Source organism: Hemicordylus capensis, chromosome 1 (assembly GCF_027244095.1).
Source record: "Hemicordylus capensis ecotype Gifberg chromosome 1, rHemCap1.1.pri, whole genome shotgun sequence".
NCBI lineage: Eukaryota > Metazoa > Chordata > Lepidosauria > Squamata > Cordylidae > Hemicordylus > Hemicordylus capensis.
The window spans coordinates 284,194,487-284,220,112 of NC_069657.1; the positions used below are offsets into that span (position 1 = coordinate 284,194,487).

General features: G+C 42.9%; 1 long non-coding RNA gene across 1 annotated transcript in view; it reads right to left on the minus strand.

Annotated features, from left to right (window-relative positions):
- Positions 1-203: 203 nt before the first annotated feature.
- Positions 204-25,626, minus strand: part of LOC128345656 (uncharacterized) — a 45,845-nt gene continuing 20,422 nt past the window's right edge. The window contains exon 4 of the long non-coding RNA XR_008316568.1: positions 204-513. This is a non-coding gene — a long non-coding RNA (uncharacterized LOC128345656). The remainder of the gene's footprint in view (positions 514-25,626) is intronic.

Sequence of the window (25,626 nt, forward strand, 5' to 3'; positions counted from 1 at the left end):
ATTGTTCTTACTGCATATTCTTCTTTTTCTTTTAATCTAATAATAAACCCTTGTTGATGAAGTGTATTACTCTTCATTTTGGGTCTGCCTTAGTCACACACCTCTGGAGGCCTAGGAATGCTCAGCCCCCTCTAGAGAGGATTTTGCTACTTTACACACAAACACACTCCGACTCTTATATGGAGAGATTGGTTTGTTCCATATGAATGAATGAATGAATTTATTATTACAGTCAATGACCAGCAATAAAAAAATAAAATGGAAAATAAAATTAAAGTAAAATAAAATCAATAACAGGACTGGGTAACAGAGTATCAAAACATATACATACAGAGGTCTCAATTACAATTAAGCAACGGCTCCCATCTCAGTTTGCATGTTGCGGCACAGAATCTTGCTTCCCCAGCCGTAATTGCTGTATACTGGTCTGCTAGAAGAAAGGAAGTATAATACTCTTCTGATCAACCTGGCATGTATTTTATAAGTGCTTCAATCCAGGCAATGTGAATGTCCCTATAATATAACGGTATAAAAGCATATGTGAGATAGGCTTGATATTGCCTGAACCACACGGACATAGCCGATTCCTGAGAGGTATTCTCTTAAATCTACCATCTGAAATGGCAGAAAGCAGGGCATTAAACCGTGTCAGCGAGAATGCTCTCCCCTGTTTAGAGTGGTCAAATCTGTATGGTACGCCACTGGCTGAGGGTAATATGAGAAACCACCTGGAATGCTACTAAGCTTAACAAGACTTATTTATTTATTTACTTACTTACATATTTTTATACAACCCAAAACATACGTCTCAGGGCGGTTTACAACAAAATAAAAATGGAAAGTAAAACATTAGTTTAAACAAAATTGAAAAGTTTAAAACATTACAACAATTTAACGTTTTTAAAATAATATTTTAAAACAGCAGTAAAACCATTTAAAATATATATATTAATTAAAAGCCTGGGTGAACAGATGCATCTTTAAAGACTTTTTTAAAGCTGTCAGAGATGGGGAGGCTCTTATTTCACTAGGGAGCGCATTCCAAAGCCTCGGGGCAGCAGCAGAGAAGGCCCGTCGCTGAGTGGCCACCAGACGAGCCGGTGGCAGCTGCAGACGGACCTCTCCAGCAGATCTCAGTGGGCGGTGGGGTTCATGCAGAAGGTGGCATTCCCTTAAATACCCAGGGCCCAAGCTGTTTAGGGCTTTATAGGTTATAACCAACACCTTGTATTTTGCCCAGAAACATATCGGCAGCCAGTGTAGCTCCTTCAATAGAGGAGTTATGGAGTTTTTCTGAGATGACCCAGAGACCAACCTGGCTGCAGCATTCTGGACCAACTGTACTTTCCGAACTACATACAAGGGCAGCCCCACATAGAGCGCATTACAGTAATCCAGTCTGGAGGTTACCAGCAGATTTACCATGGTTTTGAGGTAGTTCACCTCAAGAAATGGACGCAGCTGGCGTATTAGCCGAAACTGATAGAAGGCACTTCTGGCCACTGCCTCAACCTGAGAGACCAGGGAAAGGCTCGGATCCAGAAGCACCCCTAGACTGCGTACCTGTCACACTTCACAGTATATAGTGATATACATTGAGTACTATGTATTTGTGCTACTTTTAATGCCTAGAACACACCAGCAATGCTAATTATTAAAATGGCCCCCTCGCTGCAGATTAGCAAAGGAGACTTTCAACCATGCAATGTGAGCCTATGTTTGTTTTCTCAGAATTCTGAACAAATTCAGTAAAGTTTGATTCCAGGAGGTTTTTCACATGGGGCTTTTAAAGCCCTTTAACACACATCTCCTCTGGAATGGAGGTGCTGCATTCACATGTTGGCCAGATTTACCCTGAAGTCCCTGTGAGTTATTGGGAGCAGTTCACACACAAGAAAAATAAAATAAAATAAAAGCACAACACATGCTCCACAGTTCTCATTCAGACCTTCTGGGTTGCAAAACAACTTGAACATAAGTGCATTTACAAATGAATGAATGAATGAATGAATGAATATTGTTTGTTCCAGAAGCTTTTGTAATTTTCTGCCATGAAAAAAGCCACTTATAGGCCTTTTTAGATAGTTTTTGTTTTTAAAGCCAGCAAATTTCCCAATCCATTTTAAATTAAATATTCAGAGACTTCTCAGTCTCCCCCCGCCCCGCATATCAAAGCCCTATGGCAAGCTGATCCCTATATATCCGGGGTGGGAGGGGGGGTAATCACAAAAAGGAATTTACATTCTACCTGGCAAAGGCTGGGCTGGCTGGCCTGGGCAGAGGGTCTGCTGCAGAGAACTATGGTGGCCACTCTGGCTGCCTCCTTCCTGGCTTGCTTGGGGCCTGCCGGCCTACTTGAGTTCAGGCTTCAGTTAGGCCTGCATGGAGGCCTCTCTGGAAGCCCCGCCCACCCACCAATCAGCTGAGAAGCGGGGAGAGAAGGAGCTGTGTCGCAGTTTGCAGGCAACTCCGATCCTAGGCTGGCGGGCAAGTGGCTGAGGGGCCTTGGGGCTGGGCAGGTGGGCAATGGGGTGGGGGTGGCAGGCACTGTCGTGGCACCCCCCAGTGGCACCTAGGACACGTGCCCTGGCTGCCCCCCCCGCCAGTTACACCCATGATGCAGACAGCCCACACCACTGAAGGGCTCTAAATAATCTGGCAACACCACTGTGCAAGAAGGCAATACTTTTTCCTGCTGCCTCCTGCATGATCGCACGTCACACACTACCACCATTCCCAATCAAAATAGCACATGATGTGCAGTTTCACAAGGGTCAGCAGTACCAGTACTACCTTTTTGTACAGTAGTGACTCTGGATGATTTAGAGTCCTGCAGTGGCGTGGCTGGGTCCGCAGTGCCTATGTTATGCTGCAGGTGCAGGGCATGTCAGCCACTATATTACTTGCTGCTGTTAAACTATTGGGAGTCAGAAACCCTTGCCAATCTGCTGGTAATAATCCAAAAGGTAATCCCAAACTACTTTCTGCCCACCTCTGTCATAGAATGCATATTGCTGTGAGGAAGACTGGGAAATGCCTCACTGCTTAGTGGATTGAGCCATGAGTGTAAATTTGACATTCTTGGCTGCCAGGTCATTGCTGAACTGGCAAAGTTTGTTTCTAACCCACAATCTCATTTCCAAATGTATACTCCATCACTAGTTAGGGAGTTGGTCCTGGGTCAGGGAGAATGGAATTCAGTTCTCAAATAACTCCTTGGGAAGCTTTGGACAAATCTCTTTCATTGAGCATCTCTAAAATAAGAATAGTTAATGGCCTACATCATACAGTACAGGCAAAAACGCGATAAAGATTGTAAAGCACCTAGCTCACACTTTATAGAAATCTAAGTGTTGGCAATAGTACTTATTAGGTAGTGATATATGAGTGAAACTTTTGCTACCTGATTTATTTACTGAATGAAATAAATTCAGAATTTTAACTGCAGTAAGACAACACTCATTCAGGAAATGAATTAAGCCTCATTAGAACTGGCTGGCATCCAGACTAACACAGCTTTTGCACAACAAATAAAGTTACACTAGTGCAAGAAGATCACATAGCTGTGCCACACTCTGGGCATTCTTGAAGTTGTGCTCTTGTGCAAAAGTGCCCTACAAAACATATGAGGAAGAAGTTTCCCAGCAGGAGGCTGTTGTTTGCACTAGTGCAACACTGGTCTGGCACGCAAACTTCAGCTGTAGCGCATCTGGCTAGTGTAATATCCTTGTGCTACAACATTAGTTTGGATGTCATATTGCCAAGTCTGCCTATTCCATTGCACCCCAGTGTACACCAAGACAAAATCTTGTAGGGATGTGCTAAACCTGTCTGAGATCAAACTGTCTGGGCCAGTTCGCCTGGTTTGATAATGGAGAAGACCAGCCCCAGCAAAAAGAGTCTGGTCCATGATTAACCCAGACCAAACCAGGTTCGTCTGTGGAATGGTTCACTGGTTCAAGTGCCTGTCAAGGGGAATCCGGTGAGGATTCATTTTTGCTTCAAAAGGTAATAAAAGGTGGAGGCCATTTGCCACAGCTGCAAAGGGGACAGGGGGCGGGGAATGCCATGCAGGCCTGCCAGTAAGCACCTTCTCTCTCAGTTTTAAAGGAATCTCTTTCTCTTGCTGTTCCCCTGCAGCCTTTTATTACCTTTGGAAGCAAAGGGGGATCCTCACCTGATTCCCCTTTCCAGACGCTTGAACTGGCAAACTGGCTTGAGCCAGTTTGGTCAGGCAGACTGGAACAGCCAGTCGGTTCAACTAAACTGGTTCATGGACATGAATGCAGACCAAACTGGTTCATGGACATGAATGCAGACCAAACTGCTCAAACTGGTTCCATGCACACCCCTAAAAGCGTGGCTGTCTGCCATCATTTTATCACTGTTCCTAGTAACCCTCTGCTTGAGTGCATTCCTCTGATTCAAGGAAGGTGTATTCTATTCAGTAATCTTTTGCAGTTTGTTTGTTTGGACATTTGTGCCAAGGAAAATCCTGTAGAGAGTGTGGGGGAGGGGGAGGAGTCAAGTGGGAAAGGGAGGGAAAGTAGAAGGGGAAAATGGAGTTGTTGCTGAAAAAACCATTCGTTAAATCTGCTTAAGATTTCCTTGTGTGTATGAGGGAAGCAGCTATATAAAACATGTTGAACCAGCTAAGCATGTGAGCCTGCAAAGCTGGTGAATGTTCCTGCAACCTCATCTCCTTGTGTTACTGGACCTACATTCCTGAACTGCTTTCTACTATCACAGCCTCTGATTGTTTCTCCCACTTCCTGGCCTGCACAAACCCTGAAGGTTTTCTTTATCATCAATCTTGTTCCCCTTGTCCAGCCCAGGAGAACCTGTTCTTCCCTGGAAACAATGGAGATTCTATTTCTGCAATTATCTCCTCGCCATACAGAGCAGGGATGTGTAGAAAACTGGAAAACCCAGTTTGGCTTGAATTGAACTAGAATCGAGTCGCACTGGATTGAACTGGACAGTTTTGTGCACAGTCAAGACGGGCCTGGTTCAGTTCAAATCTGAACTGGTTTGGTTTGGCTTGAGGGATCGAGAAGCAATACATTCAGTAAAAAATATATAGATTTACTGCCACCGAAGGCTTTGGGTCATGCAAATGGCCAGTGTGCATGCATGGTGGTCCTCAAAATGGCTGCCACACATGCACAGAGGGTCAAAATGGCCCCAAATTGGGCCAAAACAGCTTGGGAGACTCAAGGGGAGGCCGGTGAGGGGAGGGAGAGCTGCTGGAGCCCCCCCCCCACGGCTGCCACAGCACCCCCAAGGCCACCCAAGCCTTTGGCAGTGGTAAGTCTATCATATTTTTTTAACAAATTTACTGCCACCTGTTCCCCTTGAGCTGGGTTGAGCTCTCAAGCCGGCTCTACCTCGAACTGGCTCGCAACCCCTAATACAGAGCCTTGGTTTTACTCCAGCAAAGCAGAAGGCTATATTGCTTCACTGCTTGGGCCCTGAAGGCCAAAGAATATATAATCATTTGCTCTTTCCTACTCACTTAGAAGGGGGTGCTAATTCTCATGAAGCTGCTCTTCAAGCCTTAGATGATCATTTCAACCCTATTTTGAATGTGATTGCTGAATGTTACAAGTCAGATTCTAGATTCCAACTGCCTGGTGAATCTACCGACCGGTATGTTACAGCATTGCATGCCTTCAATGTGAGTTTGCCAACTTTACTGATGAACTGATCAGGGATCAGAGTGTTATGAAAACAAACTGCTCCACACTGCATGAAAAACTGCTACTGGAGTGGAAATGTGCCTTGGATAAGGCTAGAGAGATGGCTAGAGGGTGGGAAATGCTTTTCAGTTTGCCAAATTGCTCTCTTTGGTACCCCAAAACCCACCTCCTGAAATCCAGGCTGTTCTGTCTAAATCCTTCCAAACCCAATCTTCTCATATGGCAGTGCCCCAGAAAGTAGCGGCACGATAAAGGAGGTGCTACCAAGCCTACCTCTGTGGAGACTCTGCCCAGAAGGCCAATTTTACTTACTGTCCTGCACAGAAGGTCACTCGCAACAGGTGCAAAAAAGGGGGACACTTTGTTAAGGTTGCCAAGTCTGCTGCCCACTCCATTACTAATTCACCATATGATAAGGATGAGGCAGCTGAACCACTTCCTGACAGTGTTTTAAGTGTAACAGACTCAGAGCCTGCTTCTCCACACTGTCAAGCTAAACCTAATGGCCATGAAGTGTGGATGATGGCTGATTCTGGTTCTCTGTACACTATCATTTCCTATCTACTTTACAAGAAACTCCTTACTATATCAGATCTGCACCTGTAGCCTTCAGACATCTACCCATGGGGATGGGGGGTGGGGTTTCCTATTGCCATAAATGGTTACTTCACTGTTGTCCTGGAATAGAGGACGTACTGCAGAAGGGAAAGTGTATGTGTCACAAACAGGAGTCTCAATATTGGGCTGGAAACATCAGAAAGTTCTCTGGATATTTATTAATTATTATTATTATTATAACATTTATATCCCACTCTTCCTCCAAGGAGCCCACTACATACTTAAGTCTCTCTTTCACAACAACCCTGTGAAGTAGGCTAGGCTGAGAGAGAAGTGACTGGCCCAGAGTCACCCAGCTAGTATTATGGCTGAATGGGGATTTGAACTTGGGTCTCCCCAGTCCTAGTCCAGCACTCTAACCACTACACCATGCTGGATAATATTACAGATGATGGAGCATCCATATGCTGATATGATTGCTGGATTCTCTGATATTTTTGTGGATACTCCCTGCACTGCCATACATTTCAAACATAAAATTCAGATAAGGGAAAATGCAATACTTGTGCAACACAAAGTGAGGAACGTACCCATAGCATTGAGCTAACCACTTAGAGAGGAGCTCTTAAGACTACAGCATGCTGACATCTTAGAGCTTGCTGATTCATGAGAATGGGCCTCTCCCATTTTCCTTGTGCAAAAATAAAAAAGGTACACTTTGAATGTACAATTTACAATGAGATTTCCAAGATGTGAACTTCAACATGGTAGTGGATTGTCATTGGTGAAATGCTGCTTACTCCGAAAGAGGTGTCCATGGTCACAACTCGGGTGTATCCTATCCATGGTCAGCTTTCCCAGTACCTTAATTTATAAGCTGGCTATATGAAGGTTTGCACCAAATTGAATTAAATTCCCCACATTAATCCTAAGCATATTTACAAAGGGTGATAACTATCATGCCACAGAGCAAACCTGGTAACAGTCAGCCATTTTATTTTGAATCATGAGATTAGTTTTCTAACTAAAAATAGTGCTAAAAGTGACTTAGGTTAATTCATAGCAGCTTTGTTGGTTGAAGCACACTGAAAAATTGAGAGAGGTATTTTATTTGAAGAATATCCATTAAGCCCTAATTTTAGGAGGTAGGTTCCTTCCTTCCTTCCTCTGCTCTGAGAATACAATTGACTTGTGTCAATTAGGGATAGTACTGCCACTAATCGGTATCAATGGACATGGTTGTCTAATTTAGACAGCATGACACTATGTCAGTCAAGTATCCACAGAGCAATCCAAGGATCTGAAGATACAAAAACAACTGGAAACACCAAGGGGTTATTGCCTGCTTCTTGCGAGCTGAGAATTTTATGAGAACTGCAGTACACCCTTTCAACATTCAGTGCACAGAACTTGTACTGTATTTTGAATGAGGATGAAGTAAACAGGCTAGAATAGGAATGAGTAATGTGAGCTAGAAAATAATATAGCTTCAAGTGTAGAACCTTGCAACTTGGAAAGCACATACTTCACCCATCACTGGATGGTGCTCTGATTCCTCATCACAGAACGAGTGCTTCATTAACATGTAAGCCCATTAATCTCAGAGTTGGCATATGAATTCCCACTTGATTTGAACATCTGCCTGGAAGGCGCATCTCTAATTAGAACAGACATGTTATTCCACGATTAAAATAAATATCAAAACACATTTTTGCTTCTTCTAGCTAGCTTTGCCTTATACTACCATAGCTGGAATAATCGTGGCTAAAGCTTGTCAACTCTCAATGGTGCTAAGATTTCATTAAGAGAGGGCAATGCAACAGAGTAATTCAATACACATTTATGGGATAAATGTCCACAGGGTTTTATTACTGTCAAATCATGAGGAAAACCAAACAAGCCTCTTGAAATGCAGTTTCCCATATTTTAAAAACCAAATATCTTTGAGTAACTAAGTTCTGTCAAATGCTAATTTATTAAAACATTTAAAATTCCTTTGAAGACGTTAAAGAACAAATAACCAGTTTAATGTATGTCGTATCTATATAACTGTATGTCTTGATATCTGAAAACGACAAAGCTGGCAAGTATTTTGTTGAGCAAAGGAGAACCTCAATATCCTGAATCTAAGAATTAAATCCTGGGTTTCCTGGATCAAATGTTAAGTGCCTCCACCTTCTTTGAAAGGGGAGAAATCCAGTGGTATGCACTGGGTTTATTTTCCTTTAGCCAAGACAGCACAGGAGATTTATGGTGTTCTTGTAATATTTGTTTTCTTTACAATTATACAAGTGAACCCTATTGGGAGAAAGCTGATCCCCTCTTAAAACAGGCAGCAAAATAACCAATCCTGCTTCAGAATAATCTCCAAAGCAACAGCATGGATCCCCACCGCCTCCCCGCCCCCCAACTCAGTCAGTGTCTAAATTCAAACTGGAATTTGTAGCTGACTCTGATTTTCCCCAAGACTCTAATGGGTTGTCACATTCCAAAAGCTAGAATCATCAAATGCATTAAAGACTGCAGAGTGAGTATGCAGCATCAACCATCATTAAAGCCTTTCAATTAGGCCCTGATCAGCTCGCCCTTCAAGTTTTTTTCAAACAAAACTCTGCCAACTATAGATTTGGAATCATTTTGGTACCAAGCAAAGCCAGTCATATTAGTGATAAGCACTAATTGACTTATCATATTACTATATAATGTAACACCATGATTTTTCTATAAGGATCTGGAGAATAGAATTCAGCAGTTGTTGGAGATCTAAAATATTTGTTAGGCATTCCCAACTTCCCCAAATAATGAGAAATCTAGGAACAGCGACAACAAGGTTTTGTTTCCTTTGGATGACAGAGCACCAGAGACTTGTGAAGCGTTTATAATAATAGTTTTATTCATAAATATACAAACAGAGCCTGTTGGAAGCAGATAGGAGCTCCTAGAGCAGGCTACAAATCCACTAACCTGCATCAGATTCCAGAGAGAACAGTGCACCTCCTGCCCAACACATATGGTCACTTTGGCTAATACTTCCCCAAACCGGCACCTGTGCTTAAAAGCGGGGGATGTACCAAGAGTGCGCCCATCCTGACATTTTCTCCAGATATCCTGATGTCATCCTTCATTAATCACATGATGGGGTGGTTTGTCCAAACTGTTGCTTTACACACTGGATGCCCGAATCTGGGAAATATTTCAGGACAGGGTGGATCACCCTCACATGAGCCAGGTCCAGGGGGGGAAGTATCATCTGAACTGGCCCGTACAGTTGTAGAAAAGACTACACAGCAATTTCAGAAAACTCCAATGAAAGGTTCCCAACCCTTTCTCTAAAATTCAAATACAGAACTGGCTCTGTATCTTTATGCTGTGCCTCCCTTTAGCTGGAGGGTGTCACCTTTTGTAAGCTCTGATGTGGTTTACAGTCTAAAGATTCCCACTAGGTCTGTTCAAATATTCTGTTCAGTATTTGGAGAATGTGCTATTCAATTCAGAGATTTGAAACAGTGATTCAGATCTCCCACCCCCAGAATTTGGATTCAGATTGGAATGTTCTATTTTCCTTATAATTGTCCATAGGATATAATGCAGAGACCCACTAGAACACCTATAGGTCTTTATTTATTTGCAGAATGAGATGAAACTAACAAGGGTGATAGTCACTTATGAGGGCATGAAGCCTGCAAAATTTCAGATGAATAGGTACAGCTCATCCCTAAAAAATAAACTTTAAATTTGGGAGGAGGAAAGCCTTATAATTTATTTATTTTTTTAACTGAGCAGTGGGATGACAGTAGCAGGTAATAGGTAGCCCTTCTGAGGGCATTATGCCTACAACACTTCAAGCAAATAGGTGCAGGGATTTTCTCTTATAACAAGAAGCTACACTAAGACACACAGTAAACAAAGATTACTGTCAGTCTCCAATACCTTCTCATCACTTCATCACATTCAGAGACACTGCAACTCTCAGAAGGCACTTTGGTAGGGCAAGCAGAACTTGATATATTCTTTCAACATTCCTTCCCCAAAGCACCATGTTTGGAACGGAACAGAGAGCCAAGAAAAGTCATTGGCCAGCTTGAGATGTCAATTTCAAAGAATTCTTTCTGCCCCTCTTTTCCATTTTATTCCCACCCTTTTGTCAGTTTCAACAAGGTTTGCCATTGCGGTTTGAAGAACAGCAGAGAAAAGGCTTCCAAATGGCCAAATTTCCAGTGCTTGACTAACAAGCAGAAAGTTGCTGGTTCGAATCCCCACTGGTATCTTTCCCAGACTATAGGAAACATATAGACTATGGGAAAAACCTATATTGGACAGCAGTGATATAGGAAGATGCTGAAAGGCATCATTTCATACTGCATGGGAGATGGCAATGGTAAACCCCTCCTGTGTTCTACCAAAAGAAAACCACGGGGCTCTGTGGGTGCCAGAGTCGAAGTCGACTTGACGGCACACTTTACTTTATGTTGCGATACTCTGATTTGGAGAGATTAGGAGGTCTAGCTATTCAATTTAGATTTAACTATTCAATGTCCGATTCATCAAACTCTCATCTGAATTGAATAGCAATTCAACTGCAATTTCAGGTAAGAAGAACATGAATATGCTTTAGTGAAATGTCGGATTCCCTTCAGATGACCTTTTATGCAAAACTATAATGATAGATCCTTTCACAGTCATCATGATGGCCTATACTCATGATAATATACTACTAAAGTATTTTCTAGAACACCTCTACACTTAACTGAAACTTTTAAATGTTCTATATTAAGTGTACTTATGTGAGGTAAAACCCTGGACAAACTTAGATAGAAGTACGCTGATCTCCCTGTATTTGATTCATGCTTGAGATCTGCTGAGTTATTTCACTAAAAGGTTGGAAAATAGCGCCCAGTAGCAGGGGGAGTGGCTACTGCAAACTGGTACCAACGTGGGAACGTTTGAAGCCATATTGGTGGTAAAAGGGGTGGCCACATTAGCTCATTTTGCTTTCATTTCCATCCCATTTGCTTTAATATTCACCCATCCCATCCCATCCCCCAGTCTGGAAAGCACAAAAGAGATGCAATCAAGCCACCTGCAGACTCCTTGATGAACTAATTAATATAGACAGCTGCAACTTGTTAGTCAACTAATTTAGTCATCATGGAATATAAATAGCTGATGCCCTGTTATAAGTGAAAGCAAAGTTATGAGTTTTAAATTGCATGCTTGTCCTATTCCTGCAGTATTTGAGGCTTGAAATCCTGAAGCATGTGAATGTGAAGATATGGAGTCCCTTGTTCATGAAAGCATTCTCCAGTGTCAATCTAAGACCAGCTTTCTACTTTGACAGAAGCTCTGTGATTGCTACCATCTCATGGCTGATCCTATACAGATTTGCCCCACTAAGGATGTGTTGACAGCTTAGTCCATCACCATGCAATCTGACCTAACCACTTGGGCACAAGTTTCATATGTTACCAGGAGTGAAGGAGCCTTGGTTGTAATCCATAAATCACTTCAATTGATTTCCTGAGGTACTTAACATACTGAACTTCTGAAGTTTTGGGAATGTTCGATACTCTCAAATGTGCATACTAAGTTCATGCTTAGAATGGTGGTTGTAGCACCACCACAGTATATACACCATGGAATATGGACATATTGATCATGCCTACTATTTTTACAGCTCCAAAACAGCAGTACTAGATCCAATTCAAGAATGGTGACTCTTTCCCCAATGCAGTCCTCCCATTCATGACCCTGCATCTGCTCATAGCAGGCAGAAGGAAAAGGCAGGCAAACAGGGCCGGACTGGGGGCACTGAGAGGGCGGTGGAATTATGTGGGGAGGGGGCCAGGTTTAGAGCAGAATTAAGGGTGGGAGTTGGGGTGCAGGGGCACCACGCGGGTAGGGCGCACCGGGAATATGCCCTGTTGCCCTGTGGGCCAATCCAAGCCTGCAGGCAAACTGTAGAGTTCTGTCAGACTTTCAGTCCTTGTAATTCGTATGCAAACACCAGGAACATTCTTTCAAAACCCTATAGCCCTATAGACCAAGGGCTTACTTGGTAGCTTACTTGGTAGCTTACACAGATACCTTGCTTTAAAATGTTAATAATGTCTGCCCTGTGGTATTTCCAATGCTTGAATTTGCTTATCCTGAAAAAGCCCTGTTTGTTCCAGCTTCACTTATAACAAGACTGGGCTTGCAGATCTTTAGATATATATTAGTGGCTTTAAGTGGAAGCTGGTTTTGAAATGCCACAATGAAGGGCATGATAAATACAGCCCCTAGCAACATCAAGTACTACATGATTCAGAACAAGGAGAAATAAATGGGAAATTGCCATTCCATACTGAGAGTTTCATTTTTCACCTTTTCTGCTAGTAGTTGGCTAAAGGACATTTTAACTGCATTTTCTGCTCTCTGGCATCTTACTTTATTTGGAATCATATCCCCAGTCTTCTTGTTTGTAGGTTATCATCCTACACATTCCCCAACCAAATCATTGTTAGTAATGAATTGGTTTGTGTGCTTTTCTTTTAAATTTGGGGTAGCTGAGCAGCTCAAGGCCCCTTGGCTGTATCTGCCACTCCCCAGGTTTTGCTGGGCTTGGTGGCACTACCAGATTTGAATGGTGGAAATTTTTTCCACGGTTTTTGCTTGTAAAGAAAAGTTTCCAAATTTCAAGTTGTGAACAACAAAGATATATTACATTCAATTTTACAGCTCCCTTCTTTAACTTCATATGGAATATGCACATGGTATGTAAAAGTAATACATTGCCTGAATACACATGATCTGTAGTCTCTTCTAGCTAGATGGCATCAACTCAGAGCCTGGCCAAACATGCTTTCAAGCACCCAAACCACTGTGTCCACCTTGGAATTCAGAAGCTGGTCAACCCATCAATTCAAAGACATGGAATAGATTGTCGAGGTTGTTAATTTTTACCCTTGATAGGTGAAACAGCAGAGCACTAAGGAATGAGCACACACTCCAGTTACAGAGTAGGTAGCAGAGGATGGCTTAGTTGTTGCAGCTATTTAGAGAAAACACATGGAGATCCTTGTAGAACTAAATACTAAGTATTTATTGGTTAAATACATTTGGATAGGAAAGACCTAAACCTAATCTAAAGGACTACATAATGAATAGGTAAGGAGGGAGAGAGATGTTTCCATCTTTTCTCTAGGAGGAAAGGAAGGATTGTGACTCAGCACAGGAAGTGTGGAGGAGTCAGATCAGGGGTCATAGAGTAGAGACAGCTAGAACAGTCAGAGAGACCCTTACTCACTGTCTCTACTCCCAATGCCCCTAGTGGTGATTAGGATAGTTGGTGCAAAAGGTCAATGCACTGGAAGTCCAGCTCCAACAGTCATTTGGCCAGTCAATTGTTGTCAAAAAAGGTTAAGGGTTTTATGGCATTAATAAAAAAATAAACAGAAAGAGAATACCAAAAAAGAAAAAATGGGGAGGGGGGAGTTGGCTTCTGAAGCAATGAAATTACATTTTGTCACTGTGATCTATTATTTATAATAAACAATATTTTGCAAATAAAAGTGTATGTGAATGATATTCAGGAGACTGAACAGATCTTAAGCTGTTAAATTTCTGTCTCTGGATTGATTGTGCATACTTGTTTATGTTATGACCATTGGCTACACAAACTGTTTTAAACTGTTTTAACTGTTCAGATTTTATGGTTTTACATTTGATTTTTGAATTGTTATATTTTGTTTTAATTTGTAAACCGTCCAGAGCCATTCGATGGGGCATTGTAGAAATGTAATAAATAAATAAATAAATGATTGACTCATCGATCCAGTTGTAGGGCTGTGTGAAGCAGTTCGAACTTGAACCATGTTCGAGACAAACTGGCCCAGTTCGAGCTCTGACCTCGAACTGGCCCTCCAAAAAAGGGGGCTGGTCCAAGTTTGAGCCAAACCAGTTTGCCCCATTTTGACCATTTTGGATGTTTGTAAAGGGGAACCTGGCAAGGATCCCCCTTTACAAGCATTTGGGGGAAGTTTGTAAAAGCGGGAGCAGGCAGGTTACCTTCTGTGCCACTGTGGCACATGGCTCCTCTGTGGTGGCATCCCAGCAGTGACTCTGGGCTGATAAGGAGAGCGCCAGTGGGGTCTAGTGGCATAGGCCTGCTTCTGCTGAGGAGTCACACTGCTCCCCTGGCAAGCAAGGTAACCTCCCACCCACTCCCTGCCCCCGTTTTCAACCCCCCTGATGCTTATAAAGGGAAATCCTTACCAGATTCCCCTTTACCAGGTCCAAACTGGGTCAAACCAGTTAAACCCGGTTTGATCGCCTGGACCAGACCACTGCCAGTTTGAATAAACCAGCTTGCGGACCAGGAGGTTCAGTTTGAATTCGGTTTAAACTCAAACCAAACCACCCTTAGCAGTTCCATACACAACCCTATTCAGTTGAAAAGAAGTAGGGCATTTAAAAAAAAACAAAACAAAAAAACCCACACCTATGGGGTAAAGATACCAGATTACCAGATCTATGACTAAAAGTGAGATTCTTCATACATCAACCCCCTAAAGATAAACACATATAATGATGGCCAATGTCTGTAGCGAAGCCAGTACTCAACTTACGGGGGTGGGGCTGACATACTGGTTTATAAATCACTGGTGCTGCTGCAGCATTCTGCTAAAACAGCTCCAGTGATCATGCAGGAGGATGGGATTTTTGATGACTTCCTTTTCTCCAGGAAGCACTCTGTGATGTTCAAAATTATGAGAATGGTTCAGCTTTCAGAGACATATTTCCATGCATCACAGAGAACATAAGAACAGCCCTGCTGGATCAGGCCCAAGGCCCATCTAGTCCAGCATCCTGTTTCGCACAGAGGCCCACCAGATGCCACTGGAGGCCACAGGCAGGAGTTGAGGGCATGCCCTCTCTCCTGCTGTTACTCCCATGCAACTATTACTCAGAGGGATCCTGCCTTTGAGGCTGGAGGTGTCCCACAGCCCTCTGACTAGAAACTGTTGATAGACCTCTCCTCCGTGAAGTTATCCAAACCCCTCTTAAAGCCATCCAAGTTGTTGGCTGTGACCACATCTTGGGGCAGAGAATTCCACAAGTGGATTATGCAAAATGTATGAAAAAGTATGAAAAAGTACTTCCGTCTGTTGGTCCTAGATTTCCTGACAATCAATTTCATGGGATGACCCCTGGTTCTAGTGTTATGGGAGAGGGAGAAGAATTTCTCTCTATCCACTTTCTCCACACCATGCATGATTTTATAGACCTCTAGAATGTCTCCCTGCAGTCGTCTTTTTTCTAAACTAAATAGCCCCAGATGTTGTAGCCTTGCCTCATAAGAAAGGTGTTCCAGGCCCCTGATCATCTTGGTTGCCCTCTTCTGCACCTTTTCCAGTCCTACAATGCCCTTCTTTAGATGTGGTGATCAGAATTGTACACAGTACTCCAGGTGTGGCCGCACCATAGTTTTGTATAAGGGCATTATAATATTAGCAGTTTTATTTTCAACCCCCTTCCTAATGATCCCTAGCTTGGAATTGGCCTTTTTCACAGCTGCCGCACTTCCAAAGCAGGGCACTTCCAAAGGAAGAGGAAGTAGCTGAAAATCATCCCCCACCAGGCGATAACCAGAGCTGCTAGTAGAATGCAGCAGCAGCACAGCTGCTCTGTAACTCAGGATGTCAGCCACAGATTTTAGAAGGCTAGCGGGGAGGCATAGAAGGGATATAACTGAGAGAAACCAGTCAGTGTAATTTGTGGATTTAATTAGGGTACCCTTTGTTTCCCACCATAACTGGAGCACAGAAACAGATTTCACATGTTTTTAAGCCCTACAAAATCTACAAAAACTCTTTGACTGGACACCATAGTAGGGCAGTCTGACTGTGACTGTATACACATGCAACTGTTTGTCTATCACACTATCTCCAAGTGAAACATACGGAGGCTGTTCACATGAGCAGTTCTACCCAGACTTGGGCAGCCCTACCTGGGTAGGGCTGCTCGTGTGAAGTGCTAGAATTGTGGCCAATCCTGATGCTGCTTCTCCAGGTAGCCCAGGAATTTCCCCTGGACTTCCCCCCAGGCCCCCAGTCATATGTCTGCTTGGGCTGCACTAGAGTGCCCAGCTTGAGGGAAAATCCCTCAGTGTACTGTGTTCCTCAAGTGGTGCATTTAGGGATATCTGGAGGCCAGGCTGCATTTTCCCAGCCTCCAACTCAGGCTGCACTAGAGAACCAAGCCTAGAGTGCCCAGCTTGAGGGGAAAACCCACAATGCACCATGATCCTCACATGGTGCATATAGGGATATCTGGAGGTCGAGCTGCATTTTCCTGGCCGCCAGAATGCCATGCTGCCAAAAGCAGTGTGGATTGTGTGGGCACGCAAGCAGCACAGCCCACAAAGAAATGAAGATCGTCTAGAGGGAAGGTAGAAGCAATCCTGCCTCCCCCACCTGCCAGTCCTTTCTGCCGGTGCAAAAAGGTCATGTGAACAACCTTACTATTTCCTTTCTGCAGCCTTAGTCTGTAGCCCTAGGAATCTCTAATTCCATACATACAGAGGCGTAACTAGGGAAAACGGTGCCCAGGGCAAGCACTGAAATTGCGCCTCCCCCCGCCGCGTCCCCCCCACCGCCCCCCCAACATACATCTGACTGACACACATGTTTCAGAAAACTTTTATTTTTAAAATTTAAAAAATTACCAAAATTACCAAAAATTTCAAAATGCACTACATACTTAGGGTTTTCCTCACAACAACCCTGTGAAGTTGGCTTGTATCTCAAACATCAGAATTATGATGCAATGATGATTATTATGATTATGATGCCCTTCCCTCACGCCCTGGTTCTGTTCCTGACTTTCCCTTGTGAGTGACTGTATTTTAACAAAACGAAAACCAAGGACTCCAAAGTAATTCAAGGGACTAGGGTGATTGTGCTAAAGACTCCTTATTCTCCCGCTGTTAAAGAAAGGCTCCCCTTTTCCAAAACCGCACGCTATTTACACCAGAAAAGGTTTCAAATGGAGGGGAAAGCATTTATGCATTTATGCTTTGTTTTATGTTACGATTTCAAAGTTAGAAAAACTATAAAAGGGCCATTTTAGAGAAGATATGCACTGCCTTAGTTGCAAATCCTGCTTTCTTGAGATTCCCTGCAATTGAATAAAGCGATAATATACACCTTTGCTATTTAAATTGGTTGGAGAGTATTTATGACAATAAAAAATGAAATGGCATTTCAGATGCAACATTGGTTGCCCAAGACCACTCAGTTTTAACTAATCTTCATCACATTGACAAAAAGAGCAATTAAAATTAAAATCCATGACTAAAACCAAACCACTTTGGGGTTGTTTTTAATGAAAGGTGGTATATAAATTTAACAATAAATGTTTAGAAGTATATACTTTCACCCCCTGCCCAACCTACAATTAATTCCAGCTTATTTTCAAAGGGCTTCAAGTTTTATTTACAAATTGCTTGGCAGCACCAATGTTTAAGTAATCGCTAATTGCTCCTAATGATAGTTTTACTTATTGTTAAATTTATATACCACCTTTCATTAAAACATTCTCTGTTCATCTGATTTTCAGTCTGGTTAATTAAATCGGTGGAGGTTTAGACTTTCCTGATGGGCTGAAACAGCTAATCCATTTTGATGATGACATATAATTAAATTAGCTTGCATTATATAGTGAAAAAGTCCAGGAAGGGAGAGATGGGGGGATGTGGAACCCAAGGTTCCACATCCCCCCACCTCCCCCTCCCTGAACCTTTTCAGTTAAAACGTGGTTAGATTATAGGGGAGGAAGGACTTGAATGAGCAAAAAGGGGAACTGGTTTGGGCGTTCAGGAAGTTGTTCAAAAGAGGGAGTTGTTCAGGAAGTTTGCTCTGGTGTGTGTCCTCCTCTCGACGCATGCGCGACTGGTGGCGGGGCGGTGGGGCGTGCTGGGGAGTGAGAGTCAGAGACTTGGACTACGAAGACGCCGCGGCGCCCAGTGCTGGATGAGCAATGCCAAGGGGGGGGGGGGGCGCCAGGACCGGGGGACTGCTCTGCAAAAAAAATAAAAATCAAATAATAATAATTAAAAAAAATCTGGCAAATCAGCGGGGGCACTTTTTGGCGCCCCCTGCCAAGTGGCACCCGGGGCACGTGCCCCCCCCGCCCCCCATAGTTATGCCTATGCATACATATCTGTGTGTTTGTAGTGCAGAAAGTGCAACATAGTTCTAGGCATCTTACTCAGAAGTAAGTTCAACTCTTTTCCACAGGGCTTATGTATTGGTCAGGATGTAGGGTTGTGTTATTAAAGAGTGTAAAAATACTTTGGTAAACAACTTTGTGAAAGCACGATGGAGAATTAGCTATATATTATACCTAGTTGTGGTGTGTGGGGGGGAGTTTTTGCAACTCTAAATTTCATACATCCAAAAGAATGTAGAATAAAGATATCTCTCTGTTACCCAATGTTATATTGCTGGACAAAGCATTTCTATGAAAGAGGAAAGACAAATGTTTATGAATTCAGTAGGAAAGAAAGCAAAGGAAAACAGTGATAAGATTTTCTGAATTATGAGCAAACGTGACGGAAGTAGATGCATCTTGCTGCTGTTTTGATTATGAACAAAGAGGAAAGCACTATAGGAACCAGTGAGAAAAATCCTTTCTTGATGAATGCTTGCATTCTATGGCTATGTAATCTAAAATCTACCTCATAAATGAATAGTAATTGCATCAGATTCCAAACATGCATTAACTTGCATCGTTAGGTTTGTCACTGCCCTGGTTTTCATGCATACCCTTATCCATTCCTGTTCTTTCCTTATCCTGCCCTCATGTCTATTTAATAAGTGAAAGTTATTATGATTATTATCCCATACTGTCCTGCATTGCAAGCCACCACTCTTGATGGGGAGGTCTTAGTGAAATCATGTATTTGTTAAATATGAAATGGTCACATTTTTCTCTCCATGTATTCTTCAGCTCTATAGCTAGGAGACTCCCCCCCTCCCACCAAGCTAAATGATTTACCTGGGAATTAAACATATGCATAGCATTTACAGAAGGTGAACCCTCTTGCTACCAATGTATAACTGTTACACTTTATTGAAAAATCTGTCGATTAATATACAGGATGAAATATAGACCCTGATACAGCTGGTGCGCAGACCACCACCCCCAGTAGTATTTGAGGAGCTTGCCTCTTCATTTTATTCAACTCCCCCACCCAAGCTTATTTTTTCTCCCCTCAAAGTATCTTTTCTCTCCCCTCTAAAATGTGAGGAGTTGCGCCTCACATTTTCCCTCTGTCTGCATCCCGGATAAAACTGTGTTTGTATCTGGGGCTCTGTGCATGTAGCTGGGGTTCTGTGCCTAGCCCCATTAAAAAATGAGCAGTTCCATTGATCAGCTGTTCAGTGAGAGCTCCAAATTCAGCCCCTAAACAGCTAAACAGCATTATAAGTTGTTTTCTGAAAGTAACTTCAGGATTTTGGATTAGGATACTCCTTGTACAGCACTTGTTTGTACACATGATTCACTTAACTAGGGATATGTGTGGTGTGCAAAATCCTGCTTCTCTGTGTGTATCTGTCCCCTGGCTGGGTGGAGGTTTCCCCAAATTCATCTTCAGTTCCTTACATTTTCAGCAGAAGTAGGACAACAGATTTGATTTAAAATAGTAAATCCTTACAAATTTTCATGAAAGTCATTTCAAAAGCAGAACACGGGCATAGGCAAGTGGTTATTTTCTCTTATTTAAAACTAGTAAGTGTACTTTTCCTAGATATTTTTTTAAAAGCTAATTTGTAGAAACAATAAATATCTTGCCAAATATCTGCCAGCCATTTCTTAGCAATTTTCTTTAGTAAATGGGCCTTAATCCCACCATTTTCTCAGCAATTTCCTAGTGGCTTTGCTCATTACAGTCCCCAAATTGTTATCTCATGGACTTCATCAGATCCTTTTCTGCAGATTTGGCATCATCTTGCAAGACAGAACAATTGTGAGCTTCAATCACCTTAGCTTTTAAGCCCACAAATATCCAGACACATTTATTACACATCTTTTTACTTCGACTTTAAAAAAGAGAGGTAAGGGAAGCACAACTCAAAGTTTCCTTCTTTTAAAAAATGACCTAAATATAATGGAAACTCCTGTACTTTTTATATTTAATAACAACTTTAGATTTCAATCTGCACTGCACAATTTGAATGAATGTTTCCTTTTGGATGCTTATTACTGAAGATATGAAATTTTAATTCTGTTAGCTACACCACAGGTTGATGGTTTTCTACTCTTATCGCCTGTTTAAGATGAAAATAACCATTACTTATTTCTGAAAGACCATCAAAGAATGGCAGAAGTAATCTTCCCCACAATACCTGGAAGGACATTGCATATACTCCAACCATTCCTATTAATAGCAACAGACCCTATTTTCTGCTATTTGTCTCTGGAAAATCATTGGGTTGTTTCTGGCTCTCTTTTGAGAGAGAATTTGAAGATGTCTTTTGAAAGTCTTGTTAGGGTTGTGCTTCTATTCTTCAAGTTTCTCACTACTTCCCCCCAGTCTCTACAGTCTAGAGATTTGATTGAAGGATAGACTGTGCTGTCCTGCACTCTCTGTGTCATTAAAATTCATCATGATTGTGTATCTGACAGCATGTTGACTTGCATTTTGGTGGGGTCTGAGAATAGTTTTGCCTACAATGCTTTGCTACACTTATTCCATGGCTAAATAGCCATACATATCCATAAATAATTCATAACCATCTTCAAAAGCAATAAGACGATGGATGGATATAAGACGATGAGGAGGTATCAAAAGCAGGAAAGAATGAAAGGCAATTCTAGATTTTTCCTGTGAACATTATTTATCAGACATGGGCAATTTCACATGGCACACAGCAAGTCCAGTTGCCCTGAGCTATTGATTCCCATAGAGTGCACGCTCCCACCACAAGCAACAAATATTGGTCCCAACATGTCATCCAAACCCACCAGTTCCTCTGCCATGCTTCCCTTTGCCATCCGAATCTTGGTTATAGATGTAGGGTGGCAGAAGGAAGAGCAGCTGGGGACCTGGAAATGGGATCAGAACTTGTAGCATGCACCAGGAGCATGTGCTTGACAGCATTTGGTGGATCATGGCAATTGGACTTGCCATGAGTCACACATGAAGGTGCCCTGACTCTAATATTCAAGGGGGAAAATGTTTTGCTTTTCTGGTTCTTGGGCATCTCACTAACAGAATCATCAATTGTTGAATTTTTATATTTACACCTACAAATTTAAAAACACAAATGTGACAAACAGATGTTTGATAACAGAGGTTAACTCAACAGAGAAGTGGAATTGCCTGCAGCTCCCTGTGGAGTCTAGACTCCATGGCAAACCCAGGTTAGTTGCTGTTTAATGCATGAAAGAGTCCTAAGTGGTCTTTCTAGCTCTGTAACAGTTCACTTAATTCTGAAAACAGCATTCCCTCCCCCCGCCACCAAGTATATATAGAGGATGTTCTCATGCCTCCAGAACCTGCCCAGATCCCCGTGCTGCCACCCCTTACCTCGGCTGCCAGGACACAGAGATGGGTGCTCTAGGCATCCCCCAAGGCACTGTGCTCATTGCATGGTGACTTGTGGTAGATCTGGGGGCTGGGAAAACAATTCCTGACCTCTCTTGATCTACGCTGCCAGGAGCAGCATGGCTCATCTGGGGGAACCCTGCTGTTGCTAGCACTGCTATTCTGCTGGCTCCCAGAAGCCTCTCTGCCTACATTTGAGACTGCAGTCATATGGGTCTCACTTTTGACATGCTCAGGAACCTCACAGCATCACGAGTCCTCCATTTGTTGGCATATTGGGGAACAGTCAGTCAGTAGGCAGTGGGGCAGTTACCCCTATATTTAGCAGCTGCAAAAGAGCCAAATTGAAAGGGAGCTCACCTTGCATCTTCCCCATGCTGGGATTCCCAAGTAGACTTCCAAAGTTAACTCGCAATAGTTAACTCGCCATTCAAGGTCTCGCTGCTAGGGATGTGCATTAATCATTTTTTTCAATTTGATTTGTGCCTGAATCAAATCACCCCTAATTTGTTTTGTATCTGAATCTGTCCCCCCGAATTACCCCAGATTTGATTTGGGTTTGATTTTATTCTATTTGGAGTCAAATCAATTAGGATCACTTATAAAGGTCCTAGGGACACCAAATGTGGGTGGTGGGTAGGTCCCCACGGGTATAACCTACGAGCCAAGGTTCAAGGCAGTGGGGCACTTGGTTGATGTTTAATTATTTTATGTAGTTTTTACTGATTTTGTATATTTCAGCCTTAGGAAATAATGGGGATTTGTAATCACTCTATCCTAACACTAACAGCTTTAATTTTTTTTTTTAAGCTAAGCTCTAGCCCTTGTAGAAGTGAAGTTGTGGAGCAAAATGTGTGGTCACTATTTTTCAGGTAAATCCATTATTTGGTGTATAATAACGTTTCCTCATAAAGAATCCCTATGGGGATTTATTGCACACCTTCATTTCTTCTGTTCATTTCTTCTGTTCATTTTGACTGTCATTGGACAGTGCCAGCTGTCAACTGCCATGTGTCAACTACACCTCTGCCCCCCACCACCAACATACACTGGGGTATTCAGTTTATGTTTTAGCAATTTTAGAAGTGTTTAGATTCTTTGGTGTCTTCATTGCACACCTTCATTTCTTCTGTTCATTTTGACTCCACTGCTTTGTGGGTGGGGGTGGGGAATTAGTGGCATCCCATGTGCCAACTACCCCCCAACCCACAAGCCACTGGGTACTCAGTTTATATTTTAGGAATTTTTGAAATGTTTAGATTCTTTGGTGTGTAATGAATCCTCATAGGGATTCATTATGAGGAAAGGTTATTAGACACCAAAAAGTCTAAACACTTGAAAAAATTCCTAGAACATAAACTGAGTAGTACCCCACTGCCTTGTGGATGGGAGGGAGGTGTAGTCGGCACATGGCAGTTGACAGTTGGAACTGTCCAAAGACAGTCAAAATGAATAGAATAAATGAAAGTGTGTAATGAATCCTCATAGGGATTAATTGAGGAAAAGTTATTATACACCAAAGAATCCAAACTCTTGAAAGATAGTGATCACATAATTGCTCCATAACTCCACTTCTACAAGGGTTAGAGCTTAGCTTTTTTTTTTTTTTTAAATGAAAGCTGGGAATCTGGGGGAAATGATAGAATGAATCTGAATCTCAAAGCAATTTGAATAGAATCTGGTGCGATTCAATTTGGACCCGAATCTAGCCAATGGACCACAGGGGTGATTTGCTCTTTCTCCAAATTGCCCGAATCAGTTAGATTCGGGTACAAATCAATTTGTGCCTGAATCAATTTGCGCATCCCTAGTGTCTGCACGATTGACCCTCTTTTGGTTTACCTCCCCTCCACAGATGCCTCAAGCGAGCTAAAAGCCAATTATCTCAGCAAGTCAGTCAGATAAGGTTCTGCCAATGCACATTCCCTCCTTACCAAAAGACAGCTAGAGTGGGCAATAGGAAGCCAGAAATGTACCCATTATAATGCTGATTAGTTCACTAGGTGTTTCCTGCTGAAAAGGGTTACCATGTTTTCATGTTCAATCATTCCATTTGCATCATCCTATTCACTCATTGAGGCTATTCCCACGATCAGCCAAAATTGGGAGCCTAGCCTGATTTTAGGGGAAATTAGGGGAGCCTAGCATGATTTTGGCTGATCGTGGGAGCCACCGGGCTCGCAAGAGAGCCCAGTTGCCTCCCGGCGGTTAACCCACCTAAATACCCCTCCCCTAAAACCGGGTTTGCGGAGCAAGCGCTCTGCAAACCTGGTTTTTTTAATCATGAGTAGCTGCGGCGTGGCCCCGCGGCTCCACTACTCATGAAGTTACCCCTGGAGGGGAGGCAAAAAGCCGCCTCCCGGCTCCAGAGATTTCGCCAGCGTGCCCTGCGTGCTCCCGCAGGGCATGCTGGAGCTTCCGGGGGCCAATCGGCTCCCACTCCCCTCAGCCCCTACCTTCTCCGTCACAGAGCTGGCAATCGTGTGGGTGGCCCATCTGGCCACCCAGGGCTCCCGCCCGGATCGTCTGTGGGGAGAGTGGGCTTAGCTTCCCAAACCGGGTCTCACCGATCGTGAGACCCGGTTCATTGTGTTGTAGTGCAGCACAGACAACAAAACAATGGGATCTTCTAAGATTCCACCGAATGGCCCTAGTCAAGAAAAAAGGTTGATTGGAATGTTACCCCAGAATATGTTCTTGGGTATATCAAACCCCAATTCAGTGACCCAGTGTGCTCCTTTGTGACCCCCACACACCTTGGAGTCACCAGCAGCTTGGGTGATTTGCTGCTCACACACCATTACACCAGGCTGTGTCCAGCTTTTTGTGCCAATTTCCAGATCGGTTCCTTGGCCTAATTTAATCTGCCCAGTCTCCCTCGTCAACACAGGAAGCTGGTTCCACAGAGAAGGCCTCATGGATTAACCTCTATTATCTACCCCCTCTAGTCTTCTCACCCCTGCTTTTTGAATGAGCTGTCCCAGAGGAACAAGGTCCCATGGTTGTTCAATGAGCACTGAGGTCTCTGCATCTGTAGAAGCTCAGGTGATGTGAACATTTTCCCCTCGTTGGGCCCATCTCTATCCCTGCTTCTTTTTATTATATCCAGCCACCTCCTCTAAGCCTCTTTCTATAGCCTGCCTGGGAATTCATACAATTAGGACGTTAAGCTAAAATGCCTCTTTGCAGTTTAATGTACCTTTAATAGGATTGCTCTAATTACACATTTCTTTCAACTGTACCCCTCCCTTCAATAAACCCTTCTTGATTTTTAAAACTACAACCTTGCCTCAGTCCAGTTATTGCTTGGGTTCACAACTGTGTGTAAATTTAATCTGATGTGGAACTGTCGTACCCAGAGCTAATTTCCCCACACAAAGCCCAAACCCATTTTTGTGTGTGTGCCTAATCACCTCAGGGCAGTTCCATTAACACTGCCTTCCCCTCTGCCTGCCCAACCACCTGCACCATGCAAAGAGCCCCATAATTTACACCAAGAACAAGCTAATTGTTAATTATGTGCCAGTTATAACAAAATTGCCTCCATGATGCACCATAAAATACCCTAAGGCACAAAGAAGATTTGCAGAAACAGACACAGGCCACATTTCATTGTAACATGGACCCACGGTTCCACACCCTCACATACCCCACCCCACTCTCCTGTCTGCATTTGAAAAGGACAAAATGGAGAGTGTCCTCTCTGACATCAACAAGATTGTAGAGAGGATGGAGAACTGGTAGTGTGGGATTCCTTCTTGCTTGGAGGACAGTCTG